This window comes from Centrocercus urophasianus, unplaced genomic scaffold, assembly GCF_019232065.1.
Source record: "Centrocercus urophasianus isolate 14NV4802_14NV808 unplaced genomic scaffold, USGS_Curo_1.0 seq_26, whole genome shotgun sequence".
Classification (NCBI taxonomy): domain Eukaryota; kingdom Metazoa; phylum Chordata; class Aves; order Galliformes; family Phasianidae; genus Centrocercus; species Centrocercus urophasianus.
Window position 1 is genome coordinate 3604988 of NW_024884822.1, and position 15789 is coordinate 3620776.

The following is a 15789-nucleotide window of genomic DNA, read 5'->3' on the forward strand; positions in this document are numbered from 1 at the left end:
AGCTTTTCTTCTTGAAAAGACGACACTTATTTATTCCAGGAGAAATGCCTTCTTTTTCAGGTTTACCTCTCTTGCTCTCTTGGAAAGTTAAATTTCACCAAAACCAAACAACCTCTGTGCTAATATTTAGAGCATTTCATAACCTAACAATATAAGAATGATGTTTCATGAGAAGATGCAGTTTCCATGTATACGTTCAAAGAGCTCTTCTTTTTTTCTATTTTCCTACATCCTTCTTCCACTTTGCCCCACCTTAAAATTGAACTGCAGAGGGTTTAAAATATGAAGTCTAATTATGTGCCTTGACATCTAATAAATATCAGCCATTTGCTTAAATGTTTTGTTCTGTAAATCAATTGTGTGGTATATTTTAATTTTTTTAGGCATAAACAGAGAGCTATGAGTCCACAAAATATCCATTCTCTGTTGCAAATAAGTAACTGTCCACAAAAAGTTCCTTTCAAACCATTAATGATGTTAATCTGAAATTAACAACTGAAGATTTCACGTGGGGAAGGAATTCTGACTTGAGAGTATCAAATAAATCTATGAAAGCACTTTCTCAAATTTGTGCTTGTGTTTTACTCAGAAATTGCATGTGCATTTAGGTACATCACAGAACATGATTGTACAATGAGAGCATTTAAAAGCTGCATTTTCAGCACTGCAAGAATGCTTATTTCTAAAGGAAAACATTGGATATAATCAACTACTATTTGAAGATAAATATGTTTGCCACTTAGAGGTATGGGTGAAGGAACATTGGTCAGCATAAGATATTTGTATGCCCCTCATATAGGGTCAGTTGCCTATAGCTCTTGCTAAAAAGGTGCAATTCACCATTAGGGTGTGCCAGCATGTTAGAAAATGACCAGCTAAGGAATCTCTTACCCTGCACAGAACTTCCTCTCTTACCACATTTGAAAGCCCCATGGAGAAAAGACTGCTCATTTCTTCCTTACCTAGGAAAGGAATGCAAAAGAGCTGGAAAGGTGCTGAAATTTGGTCCGAGCTTTAGTGATGTTTTAAAGTATTGACTTCATTTATGACATTGCTCCATATGTTCATTACCCTTTCACAAACCGTTATGTAGAAAATGAAGATCAAGGTGAATAGTTAAAAAAATTATATTTGAGTATATTCTAAACAGTTCTGAACAAGATCCAAAAAACTAATTCTAATTTGCAGGAATAAAAAATATGTCAGATTAAAAGCCACTCTTTCAACTCTCTGAAAACTCACTTGCAAATGATTTTACCAAATTATTCACTATAATTTTATGTTTCATATTGAACTTATTCTAGTAAAGGAAGGATAATATAGAGCAAAGAAAAAACAAGAATAATTACACAAACTACAAAACTAAAAACAAACACAGAATTAAGATTTCTGTTGTCTTTTGGAAGGTTACAAGGTAAGGAGTATAAACTATGAAATAAAAGCTTCTCCCAGTTGTATCTGATACATCAGTACCTGAACATCAGTAAGTTTGTTCTAATGAAAAACTACAAGACCTAGAGGTTTACCTACGAACACTGTAATAATTTTCAGGCCCACTGAAAATCAGCAGTGTTCCACTGGGAACATCAATTTGGAAGACCGTCTGGTCCCACATTATGCCTCAGGTATATGCAGAATTGAAAAGGCTGCCTCAGAAGAAGCACGGACATTATATTGTACAAGGTGACATTAGAAATTCAGGTGATAGCACAAAATGCTGATTTATTCAGAAAATGACATTTTATTTAGTGTAGCTCTGCAATTTGAAAATTTACTATAGTCTTCAATACGAATTTCTTCCTAAAAAAGGTATATACATCTGACACTGTATCTGCAGCCAACAAACCACTTTCAGTATTCAGAGGATTTTGCAGGCTGCAATATGCTCAGAAACAAGAGGGAAGTCCTGTGTAATGAAATGTCCATTCATTTTTACATTATACTGTTCTGCCCATTCTTTTCTTCTCTCATATATCATACCTTTAATAACACAAGTGATTCTGCCACTGGTCCATCAGCTCAGCATCCTTTTTCAAACTGTTGCCAACCTGTTATTTTTCAGCAGCTGACAACCTAACTATAAAGTGCTGTACCTGGAAGAATATTGCTTCTGGATTTCAGTAGAGATTACATAGCAATAATTCTGCAATGCAGTAACTACTACAGATTCCAGAATAACTAACAATGAAAATGAATGGAGTTTCATTTTAATCGTCCCCCTAAATAAAACATATCAGAAAATGTCAACAAATCTTCACTGAAAAATCTGGTTCCATTAAGACAAAGATACATTTTGAAATCCTTTCGATATTGTCAAAGGAGAACTGGAAAAATACTCCAACAACTTAAACGTTGATCATGCATTTTTCATTTCCAATTCAATTTTTATTTGATTATTTGCTATCATGTATATGCTATAAAACAAAGCAAAATTCAGATATTAAGATCTTTTTTTACAGAAAGTCATAAAAATACTGTATTACCCAAGAAATTGCTTTAAAATTTTGAAATGTTTCAAAAATGGTTTTCACCCTCTAATCAGCAGTTAGAAAAAATGAAATACTGTTTTTCTTTTTTTTTCTTTTTCTTTTTTTTTTTCTTTGTCAGATAATCACAGCAGGTATCCTCATTATAGATTGTATCTTGGACTGTACCAAACATTTAAGATTAAGAAGAATGGAGGACACAATATTATTAAAAATGACATCTATGGTAAAGCACGCTTAAGTATATTATGTTGTAGATGTTGTCGAGCAACTCTATCAATCTCAGTAGTTTTTTTGTTTGTTTGTTTGTTTGTTTTTTTTAAAGTAAACATAAATGTATAGCAATATATGAAAGAACAGAATAGAACTGCTTAATGAGAATTTAAACCAGACCAGATAAAAATTTTAGAACTGTAACAAAGCGTGGGAATAATTTAATCGTTAGCACAAAACCTGAATGACTGGAGACAACACAAGCATCTACCTCTTTACAGACATTAAATCTGAGATGTGCACTCAATGCAGTGCACGCAGTACCCAAAAATTACTTTTGTGTGTGTGTGAAAGCCACTAATTTACAAAAATGCTTAGTCTAAAACAGCTAAAATGCTCTCAGTAAAAGCTTCCCTTCAGATGAACTCACATCTCCCTCTGAGAAACTTATTTCTTTACAAATTTCTAAGTAGTTATGATGTAATTATAATGTCTCTTTCTTTGGATTTTACTTTGTTTGGTTTCAAGCTGACAGGTATCATGTCTGCTATGTGCCATCATGGGAAATGTATTCTCTTTATTCCGGAATCCTGTAACCTTTTTTCATTTGCTTCACTGCATGGTATATACATACAACAGTATTCTGAAGCTTTCATACATTTATGGAAAGCCCAAGATTAGAGTAGATAGCTGGCACTGCACTTTCATGGTATCTTGACAAGGTAAAGCAAATGGTACAACCACCCACCTTTGTGTTCGACTTCTGCTATTCTAATACCATAAGATCGTTATATCTCAACAGGATAACCCTGCTGGGAAATTTCAAGTGTCTTACAAGCAAAAGGTCATCTTTATTTCATGGACTTTCTCTTTGAAGCATCTGATAGTAAACCATCTGAAAGCTAATGTAATTGCAAGTGATTTTCTTTGGAAATTTTCACGATTAAAACAAAAAAAATCACAAATTTTTGGAGCAAAGTAGGACCACACAACCAACACAGAGAGGCTGAGGGACCCGGGCCTGTTTAGTCAGCAGAGAAGACTTAGGGAAGACCAAGGAACTGTTTTCCAGCCCCACCAGGACACAACGAAAGCAGCACCAGGCTCTTTTGCACAGTGCAAGAACAACAAAAAATGGTCATGAATTCAGCCACAGGAGGTTCCAACAGGACATAATAAAAAGGTTTGCTGTGAATGGAGAGATTGTAGACTCCCATTCCTGCATGTACTGTAACCTTGATAAATTCAGTCCTGTTGCTACTTTGAGAACTCAGAGCTGGAGATCTCTTGAGGTCCTTCCAACCTGAGGGGATCCATGATCTTTTGGGTACTGGTCTAGCAGGAAAAAAAAGTGAACTTCTCCATGCCTCAAGAAAAAAAAAACAATAAAAAAGAAATAGTATTTTTGGGCTTGGTTCGTAGCTAGTAAAAAATGTCACCTGTCCTGAATAACAAATAGTTGATATTGCACAAAATTATTTTGAAAGTTTCAAACGCATACTGAAATGTCACGAATTTTGAAGGAGGTAATGCTTAAAACTGTATTTGTACAGAGTAGCTTGCCTAACTGGCTCTTATGAGAATCTATCCTTTAGTTTTTGAGTACCTTGGATTTAATTTTTGCTTAAGAAGTATTTCTTAATTCATCTAATTTTATGAAAAACAACAACAAGGAAAAATGTGAAAGAGAAACTGACAAAATTACATCTGCTGACTTCACCTTGTGGTTGATGCCCCAATTAAGGGAACAGTAAAGAGAAACACTATTTCTGTTTCCATTCTATTTGAACTCTGTTCCATTGTAAGAAAAAACTTACTACTTCATTGTCCTGTCCACATACATAAAAAAACGCAGTCCCAAAGATTCAACCAGTCAAGCAAAAGAAAGAAGTCAACTGCTTCTACAGCACAGGAACTAACAGCCATTCCATTTTATGAAGAGCTACAACAGCAGGGCTTCCATGATGCTCCTGCCCACATTAATTCAAATAAAAGGATTGAAAACCACAAAAACTGCTTAAGTGTGCATATCTGCAGTTATGGGTACACTATTTTCGTCTTTAAAAAATGGTGTTTAAAGAAATACAATTAAATATTGTGCTAGTCACAGTTTGTGCTACATCATCAGCAAATGTTCTTTTAACGAGCATCTCCTGTTCAACAGAGCTATAAAGTATAGAATCATATAACCCAGAATGAAATGAAGCATACACTAAGATTAGATAAGAAACTTAACACTTTACTATAAACAAATAATCTATGAAAAAAAATATTGCACAACAGTATCCTAAGGAAATTAACATGAAAAAAAAATAAAACAAAAATCCTGAAGAAACTAGCCAGTGTAGCTTTTACAAATAGCTGATTATTCATTTGCTTAAAAATAAATGCTTTAAGATTCAAAAGTACATATGTCAGAGGACTCCAACTGTAGGAAGCCAGCTGGAGGTGAGAAACCACTGGTAGGTGCGGCTGGTAAGTTTAAGCACTTTAATATTGGGTTGTCACTGGAAAAATACCTTATGTTACAATTTTCAGAGTCCTAAATTTTGACAGTTTCTGACACTTAACATCATTTTTATATGAAGCCCATTGGGTTCCCTAGTTTATCTCTACATGCATTATATAAACATTTTCAACCAAGAAGCTCTCAGCCCATGAATCCCACAATCCCACTGGCTTCTAGGTACATGGAAGTACAAGGCTGGTTAAAAATAAATTCGAAACTTTCTCAGAATTACAGGAGGCCAGGAAGGAGCAAATGAGACACAGATATGTTCCAATGATAACTTTCGAGACAACAAGAGAATGAAATTAACCTCTGGTAAATACAACACAATAAAGTTCTAGGAGCACAGTGTCACTGATATCACTGTAAATATAAGTTAAGGATTCAAACAGCTATGCTAATAAGCATATTAAAAATAATTTCCCAGCCCTCTCACTGAAATGTGCTAGTTCCAAAAAGTAAAAATGGTGCAATCTGTAAAGCAGACCAGTAATTATGACTCTAGTGGCTTAACACTCCAATAAATACGGAGTGCCAAACAGGGCTAATCCGGATTTACTCATTCAATTTCTCCCATCACACCAAACCACTGCAAACAAGTCTGGGATCAATACTAACAAAACTATCCTGGTGGTATCAGATCCAGTTCCGCTAATGTACTATTATATCTTAATTCTTCCAGACATAAAATCCAACATAATTAGACATGCTCTGAGAAATTGTTTCATTTATTCAATTACTGTTATTATTGTTGAGATCATGGGGAAAAAAGAACAGTAACCTGCATAGCAATACAGTAGGTTATTTACTCTGGCTTCCTTCTAGCACTGTAATTTATTATTGTTTGAGAAGGCTTAAGTCAGTTTCTACCAGTTAACAAAACATTTCAGTCAACCTAAGATGATACTCCTCTAAGGTATGAACTAAAAAACCCAACCAAATAAATAAATAAAAATGGTTTGAATTCAGCAAATACAACAAGTATTTACCATATTGCCATACAGAACTATGTATGCTTTCACTAAAATAAATAAAATGCATGTCATAAAACACTAATCAAGAACTTTATTTTACATCAATAGTTCAAATAAAATAAGCAATTAAAAAAACAGAAGTTGATACCAGTTTTCATATTCTTGTGCTTACAACTTTAAATAATCTGACTCAGATTTTCTAAAATGTTTTGTACTACATTAAGAAAGATTATTTGAAATAACGTATTTGGAAAGTATCTCTAAAAAAGATTTTGATCTGTACTGGATCAGGTGCCCATTTTTCAGAAGGAAATGATAGAACAATTATAGCAAACCTAATGAAAAGTTATTAAGAATGACTGATAGACCAAAAAGCTTGCTATTAATGCTTCAGTCAAAAAGCATGTTTAACTCGAAAACAAAATATTCCATCTCTTGAATTTTCTATTATTTCTGAACCCCAGAAAAAAAGTAGCCTTTTTGTCTATACAATAGAACAGCTTGAAGGTAAAACCTCCATTCTGCAGAGGCCAAAGCAATTCTGCATATCTTCACAGAATAACTCTATTAAAAAAAAAAAAAAAAAAAAAAAAAGACAAAAACTATTTAATAAAAGATATTTTTCCCATTTCATGAAAACTGAAAGTTTCCAAAGTAGCTAAAAAGCTCACTAAAATATCTATTATCTATAGATTACAGATGTAATCTCACACCTCCCATATCACTGAGCCTCTAGGTGAGTCAGGGGAATGAAATCCCTCCCACTGTAAGAGAAGAGCAAGTCAGAGACCAACTAAGGAACCTGGCTGTGTGCAAATCTATGGTTCTGGATGACATGCATCCCAGATTCCTGAAGGAACTGGCTGATGTGGTTGCCAAGCCACTCTGTCATATCTGAAAAGCTGTGGCTGCCAGGGAAAGTCCCTGCTGACCAGAAAAAGGAAAACATAGCTCCCACTTTTAAGAAAGTTAGTGAGGAAGACCATGGAAACTACATGCCAGTGAGCCTCCCATCTGTGCCTGGGAAGATCACAGAACAGATCCTCCTAGAGGAGATGTTAAAGCATGCACGAGACAAGGTGATTTGAGACCATTTCAGCAAGTGTAGATTGTGCCTGATCAATCTGGTGGCCTTCTGTAACGGAGTGACAGTATAAGTGGACCAAGTAAGGACAAGGACTTTTACATGATCCCAAGCCAGAACTTTCTCTCTGAATTGGAGAAAAATAGGTTTGAAGCCTGGACTATTCAGTGGATGAAGCGTTAGTTGGATAGCTGCAGTCAGAGGGTTGTGGTCAAAAGGTGGAGTCCAGCCATAACTGGCCTGATTTGCCACAGGTGCTCTTCAACATCTTTATCAGTGACATAGTGGGATGGAGTGCAATCAGCAAGTTTGCTAATGATACCATGCTGAGTGGTGTGGTTGATACAACAGAAGGAAGGCATGTCATTCAGAGGGATCTGGAAAGGCTTGAAAAGCGGGCCCATATGAACCTAATGAGATTCAACAAGGCCAAGTACCAAGTGTTGTACTTGGGTCAGGTCAATCCCAGATACACAAACAGACTGAGAGAACTCCTTGAAAGCAGTGCTGCAGAGAAGAACTTAGGGCTGCTGATGAATGAAAAACTTCACATGAGCCAGCAGTGCACACCTGCAGCGCAGTGAGCCAACAGTACCCTGGGCTGCATCAAAAGAGGGGCGGCCAAGAGGGAGTGGGAGGTGATTGTTTCCCTCTACTCTGCTCTCATGAGGCCCCATCTCTAGTACTGCATCCAGGGCTGGGACCGCAGCACTGGAAGGATGCTGAGCTGTTGAAAGAGGTCCAGGGGAGGGCTACAAAGACGATCAGAGATCTGGAGCACTCTCTTAAGAATGGTTGGGAGAGTTGGGGTTGTTTACCCTGGGGAAGGGAAAGCTCCAGGGAGACTCATTGTGACATTCTAACACTTGAAGGGAGCTTAGAAGGAGGAGGAGGACTGACTTTTTACACAGTCTGATAAAGACAGGAGAAGGGAAAAAGGTTTTAAACTACAAGTGGAGACATTTATGTTAGATATTAGGAGGAAATTATTTACTCAGAGGGCAATGAGGTCCTGGCACAGGCTGCCCAAGCTGTGGATGCCCCATCCCTGCAGACGTTCAAGGCTCTGGGCAGCTGATCTGCTCAGTGACAATCCTTTTCATGGCAGTGGGATTAGAACTACACAGTTTTTAAGGTCCCATCCAACTAAAGTCATTCTATGATTCTATGATTTAAATAACCTTTTCAATCACATTTTGGAATTTGCTGGATGTAGTTCACAGGGGTTCCCAAGTTAATACTGAACAGCAATGTATGTTCTTGATTCATATTCCCTACTAAATGCAAGTGAAACACTAAAACTTCTTTGCAAGACCAAAGTTAAGCATGTAAATATTTGAAGGATCACTAAAATTTCATTTTTATGTAATTGTAAAACAAAGTTGAGAACACATCAGATTATGTGAGACAGTACCAGACAGTAACTGATCTACCATTCCCATAAAGACTTAAAATGGAAAATTCTGTGGGACAGAGGAAGAGACTTCACTTTGTGATTCACACTGCAATTGTCTGAAGGTGCAAGTAAGGTTAACCATGGCAACATGGATCAGGCTAGATCTTCAAAGATACTAGACCTCTCTAATCTCTAAATGAAAAGATGCAAGGAGTACATTACAGGTTGTTGGTTTTGTTTGTTTTTTTAAACCTAGTCAACACATGGCCTCCGTCTCTATCCTCAGCATATTCATACTCATAATCGATCAGCTTCAGTCTTCAGTTCCTGCACAGGTAAAACATAAATGTCGTCTTAAGCCTGCATTTACTAACAGCACAGCAGAAGCATTCTTTAGCTGGTTTATTGCATCAAAGCCAACATATGCTTGGAGTGACCTGAGATGTGAGGATTTAACTTAGGTGAACAGATGCAATACTGCTATAATTCTAACAACATCTCTTATTAAATAAAATCACAGCATTTTGTGACCGGAAAGATTTCAGATAGTAAAAAACAGTTAGTTCCTTCCAGTTCTGCGTTGGATTTAGTGCCACACTCAGACTTGCCCATAATATTTTGAAGGAGACATTACTATAAAATTATCTAAACATGCTGGTGTTAAACATTGTTAGCTGTGTCATCCAAACTTCTCAAATGGCAATGGCTGCTCTCAGAGTGAGTATATACTTGGAGGAACAAAATTTATCACTTATCTAAAAGCATCAGTAGCATAAGAAGAATATCATTGCAATATTAGGTGATACAGGTGTTTGGGAGTTTTTTGGCCCTGAAAAGAGGGAATTGCTATTAGCAATCTGTTTTTCTCTTTATCTAAATAAACAAAGTCAGAATGAAGAACATTCACAATTTGCATGAAAGTGTACTAAAAAAATCAATCAAATCTCAAAGGATAAAAGAGAGCTTCAAGTTGACCAAGGTTACTTACCTCTGAGAATAAACTATTTTCTAAAAGAGATAATCTCAAAGACTTTGAACAAGCAAGTTTCTTTCAACTAAATGAAAGCAAGGTTTACATTTTATTGGATTTATGTTTGCTATCTAATGTGGTAACAATGAAGCATAACTAAACATTTGAATGAAATTAAATAGAAGGCATCTTATTTTGCTGAAAGTCATAGGAAGTGCGATTCTACTTTGAGCCAGAGTTACAAAGTGGAGAGGATGTCCTCAGAAAGTCCCCTTCTAAACTCCTTCTTATTAGGTGATTTTTGGTTAAAAGCAAGTCCATAACACGTTCATCTCGCTAGTGAAAAGATATTAGGCAATGTTTTAAAATCATATCCATTTTTAAGAGCTCAGTGTAAAAAAGTAATTTTAGATTTTTTTTGTTTTTAAATTATAATTAAAAGCACATTACTGAAATTGTTTTGGTAAACAATTTTTATTTCCCGCTACTTAGGAAAAGCAAGCAGTGTTGAAACTTGAAGGAAAAACACTACTTTTTAATCACAATAAGAAATGATTACTTGCAATTGCTCAAACTATCTGATGAATATATTCTTTCCTGTTCTACATCCCTAGCACAACGCTCCGATCACCACGACCTAGAGAGAACCTGGTTCTGTAACAGAGTAATTCGTACTATAGTAATTCAAATCTTTCAGAATCAGGCATAGACAGATTCAAATTAGTTGTATGGTAAATTGTTTGTGACCCTATTTGTTCATAGATTGAGAGCAGTGCAAACCCTGAACTCAAAGCTATGCAGCTTAAAGAAGCTTTAACTTTGAAAGTGGTGATTTTTGCTAGATGGAAGTGTGGCTCAAGCCAACATCCACTATCCTCTGCTTCCATGCATTATGTTTGCAAGAAAGAATGACCTTCTCCATCGAGTTCATTCTTTATCTCTTTGGTTCTGCCATCACCTGACCTAACTAACAACTTGAACAATACAGTTATACTGTAAATTTATAGCACTCAGTCACACGGGTGTTGCCTGTAACTTGAATATGCTCTTCATCCCAAGTTACTAATGCCCCCTCTCTACCTATTCCTTTTAAGAGATGATGGATTAAAATACAAACATCTATCACTTCCTTCAGCTCTCCTTTTCTCCCATTACAAATAATTATTACAGATTACAGACACAGCAAAGTCTCATCTGTATCCCGGGGCTCAGAACTAATTCCACTAACATCAGTCACAATATTCCAAACTTAGCTTGTCCAAAATTCACACGGTCACTCTCATGTCATTGATTCTTCCTTCTCCTACATAAAATATTTCATGAGTTTAGATAACACATACTTAAGGTCTTATGCATATTCAGAATTTGTATTTCTGCACGAAAAGAGAACTTGCCTCCCCACACATGAAATTTCTTAGACTTTCAACAAATATAATTTCTGGAGTTGATAATGGTCTGTAAATACTGGGAAATATGTACTGCTATCCACCAAATTCCAGATTCATGCTAATAAGGACCTGAGAATCACTTACTTACTCCAAGCACGGACTGAGGAATCAGAAAAAATGGTCAAATCATAAAATCTCTAAGGGAGAAGTGACATAATCATGTACTTGTATTAAAGATTCTGAATCTAAAGGAGAGAAAGTCTCCTTATTATAAAATTATCTAATGAATGAAAATAATACTTCATTCCTGCTTCAGGAAATATGCAGAATTATTGACAAGAAGGAAAGGCAGAAAAGCTGGCAAAACAGTGCAGCCTACAAGGCACAGCATGGGTAGCACAGACCCAAGGAGACAGGAAAGTGATGGCAGGGAGCAGAGCCTGCTGGATGTTAGAACATTTGGTTATAAAATTGGCCACTATTTGTACAGTTAGTTCTACCCAACTCTAGAAACATTATGAAGGTCATGCTTATATGGGATAAATATTGTAACACAAAATAATAATTCTCTAAAGAACTTTTTTTTTTTTTTTTTTTTAATAAGCTCTACAGTTCATAATTAAAACAAAAGAAAAATATACAGAACAACTAAAATCCACCCCGAATATGGAAGCATGTGTATCCAGGCATTTTAAACAGTGGCTTAAGTTATCTAATTTTAATTATTCAAAATACTTTAAAAAGAGCAGTGGCTCCTTATTCCATGCATCTGCATTCATGCTCAGGAGTATAAGTCCAGGATCAGAAGAATGAATATGAGTTCAGTTTTTAAAACGTTTTATATTCTCTGTGAACAAATGAACTCCAATATGCTGTGAGTAAATCAAATGTTGCCTTTACCTACAGCTGCATTTGTCTTCAACCACACCTTCTTTCATTTCGAACTAAAAAATAATTGTGTGGATGAACGTATTCCTAACACATCTAATGAGAAATTATGTTTCAGTGTCTGTACCAATGATGCCATATAACACACACAAGACAACTGCAAACCTACTGGCTCAGAAGAGTTTTCAGTTTCTTTGCAAGCAATCTTGGAAAACAAATACTCCCGTAGCTGCTTCTCTACATGATACAGTATTGCCAATTCCAACTTCATCAGCTTGGTACCCTGCAAACTGCCATTATAACAAGATGTGACTCCACAGCAGTGCTGTTCTCTCACCATTTTCACGTGTTATTAAGACAGATATGGAGGTAGGGGAGTTGACTTTGAAATATCCTCTCAAGTTTCTGATTAGATACCAGCTATTAGTTTACAAGAAGTATCAGAACTCAATTGACTCTTGTGAACAGAAACAACGCAAATGTAAAAGTTCATCAGTAGGATATGTCAACATGGCTCGCCCTCTCCTGGCTTGTTTCCTGCAGAACAGCATGGTGCAGTGATACAGCAGGACAGTGGTACAGTACCTTATGGAGGTAAACAGCAAACTTGTAACAAATACTAAGCAAACTGAAAGTAAGTTCTAAAAACGCAGAATATCAATAAACACGAGAGATCAAAATCTTGGGTTTAGGAAACGATACATACAAGAGACATTTAGAAAATCTGGATGCAAGAATAAGACTGCACTCCTTTAAATTCCAAAGTCTTGACAGTTTGGGGGATTTTTCTTTTTCATCACTTTGCAGGTAGTACTTACAGCTGGTGGTAATCTATGGTTTTGTACATAAGAACAAATTAAAAAATGTAGCAGGTCATTTCCTGATGAAAAAGAGAGAAACACATGCTACAAGGCATAACAAGATTTTGGCTGTCCCCCAACAGAGGTAAATTTATCCCAGTAAAGCATGACTATATTTTACATCATAGGCAAATGCCAATTTTTCAGTCCAATCTGAATATTTTTTATCCATTTTCAAGTGTCGTGTTCCTAAACAACAGCTGCCAGGATACTGTTTCCATAAGGTTAATGCCTCAAGTTTTGCCTTACTGTTTTTGTGTCCAAGTGTAAGTAAATAAAGCAGCAGGTCATTCAACTATTAAAGATAGCAGTGAAACATGACTTGAATCACAGCAGCAGCGTTCACATCGCTGCTGCACAAATGACAAGCTCCTACCAAGTGATGAACTGCACAACTTCCATGCCATTCTGCTGGCTCCACATTCAAAGACCCCACAAGGTGAATCTCTATGACAGAGCTCCTTGCTTAGAGTCAAGATCCCTCTTTTGGAAACATGTCTGTGACAATATATAAAGATGCTCTGAGATGTTTTAATGTAACCATGACTATAGCTCATGTACCTGCAAATGCTTTCTCTGTTTTTAATCAATTAGTCACTAATTTTCCTAATATCAAGCGTTGCCACTGAATTCCATAGGTCTGAACAAGCCACATAAACAGAAAACAGTGCTTATGATGTAAGATATGCAACACTGTTTTATATACAAGCACACAATGATTCCATATGGACCTGCCCCTATCCTGGATTCCTACTATTTCTAACTTGAAGTTTTCCCACTGTTACTTTACTCAGCTGTTCATATTTTATTGAGATAATTGGTATTGCAAGCCCCGAAGGACAAATCTGATTTCATCAGAGAACAGAAACAGTAGTGTGGCAATTATACCAGACAGTAGGCATGTTTGTAATATTTAGTGGTGGTAGCTCAAGTAAAGATCACTTTCTGTCCTTTCAAATGACCTAAACCACATAATGCGTAGATTCACATACACAGATGAAATCATATGTATTTTATATTTCTATTCAAAAATGTAGCAAATTAGCAGTGCATGATATTAATGCAGACTACAATACAACCCCACACATCTGTAACGTACTATTGACATTCTCCAGCTGCTGCCTGTGTTTTCTCACTAAAACCAATGTGCACACTGCATATTCCTCCTGCTCTAAGGTCACTTTGGCTGCACATTCCTTCTTGCTTGTGTATATTAAGGTTTGTGTTTGGCATTGCCTGCTGTTGAAGCCATCATCAACACACTGAAACTGGTTTCCCTACATTACATAGCGTATCCTTTACCATCTGCAGTTATATTAGAAAGCCTTTGATCTCTGCTCTCCTGAGGCCCAGATTCAGCATAAATCAACCACATTATGTGTAGCTGCAGAAAATATAGTAATCCAAAATCAATATTCAAAAGCAAAACAGACTCTTGAAATGTCTAGTGGCATCGATGAACCCTCATCATATATATGAAACTGAGGAGCTACGCTCTGGGTACCATTTGTAAAGATCAAGAATCACTAAAGAACTTCCACGGACTTCACTGGCAGCCATCAGAAAGGCAGCCTCGACCTGAGCATTCACTCTAGGAATGGCCTGAAACTCAGCTCATCAGGTAATGAGTGATGCATTACCTGATGCATCACTCATTACTGATGCAGTAATGAGTTAATAATAACTGCAATATACTGCCAATTGAATAAGATGATTATTTTATTCAGATAAACTGGATGCTGTGCATTGTTCTGCATTGTGTAAGACTGCTAGACTTCCTTTTTCTTTCCTAGCTACCAGTCCTGACCTTAAATGATGGCAGCTTGTTGCAGTTTTTTTGGTGTGTTTGCTTTTGTCTTTTTAATGTGCTCAAAATGTTGTCTAGCTGAAAACAATGCCATTGTAATTAAATTTTAATACTTCCCTACACTTGAAAGCATACAAGCCATTTCTTAGGAGACTGTTTGATCCTTCCAGCATTGCATCACAGTAACATGTTTTCCTCTGGGTATGCACATAAAGGCAATATAGAGGCCAGGTTTAATACAACAGCATCTCAAAGACTGTATCTGCACTAGTGATTTTGTGTGAAGGAGGACTTCTCTCTGGTACAAGCTTGCCTTATATTTCTATGGTACATCACAAGAGATGATGTAAGAGCAGTGTGCTTCAAACTGTTTCCCCAAGCTGAGATGGAACACTTGGACACCAGCTAAAGTGCAGCTTCTGCAGCACGGACACACGTGGCACTGGTGATGGGGATAAAATAGATGTGGACATAAGGTGCTGGAACCCCAGTGGATCATGGCAAACCAAAACCCTCTCCTTCTCCTTTTGCACTCTAGGAGTCATTTATGCAGACACACTGAATGAATAACCAAAGGTTTACCTCTTCATGCCTAAATACAATCTGTCTGCTTCTCTACACATTGAGAAATCGTACTTCCACGTTGCTTCTAGCTTACTAGGCGTTAAATGGAAATGGCAGTATATTCATTGAATGTAACAAGAACATAGAACCATGCTAATTCACTTCAATTCGATTAATGAAATTCAAGAGTATAACTTTCACTATGTGTTAGAAGGTGCATATCAAAGAACTGCAATACCAATGCAAGCACAGACACAAAAAAAAGCACTTGTTTTCCTCAATATTGAAAGCATGATTTTTTGCTGTAGTACAATAATATTTATCTGGGAAAAAAAAAAAGGTGAGTTCATGCAGCAAAAACATGAGTACATTTAAATATTCCACTTTGTATTTCATACTTAATGTTGCGAAACTGAAGTGATGATTTCCAACAATGACCAGAAATACTGACGATGAATAAAAAGAATCTTTTTCTCAATCCTACCACCAATAACTAAGAGAAAGAATAGAAGGTCCCTTCACTTCCTGCCATCTAACTAGTCCTGTGCTGAAACAGCACATGGAGATGTAGTGTGCCAGAGAAATTCACAGTATTTCTGATTATGAGGACTTACAACACACACTCAGCCTCATTTTCTGTCTTTTTACAG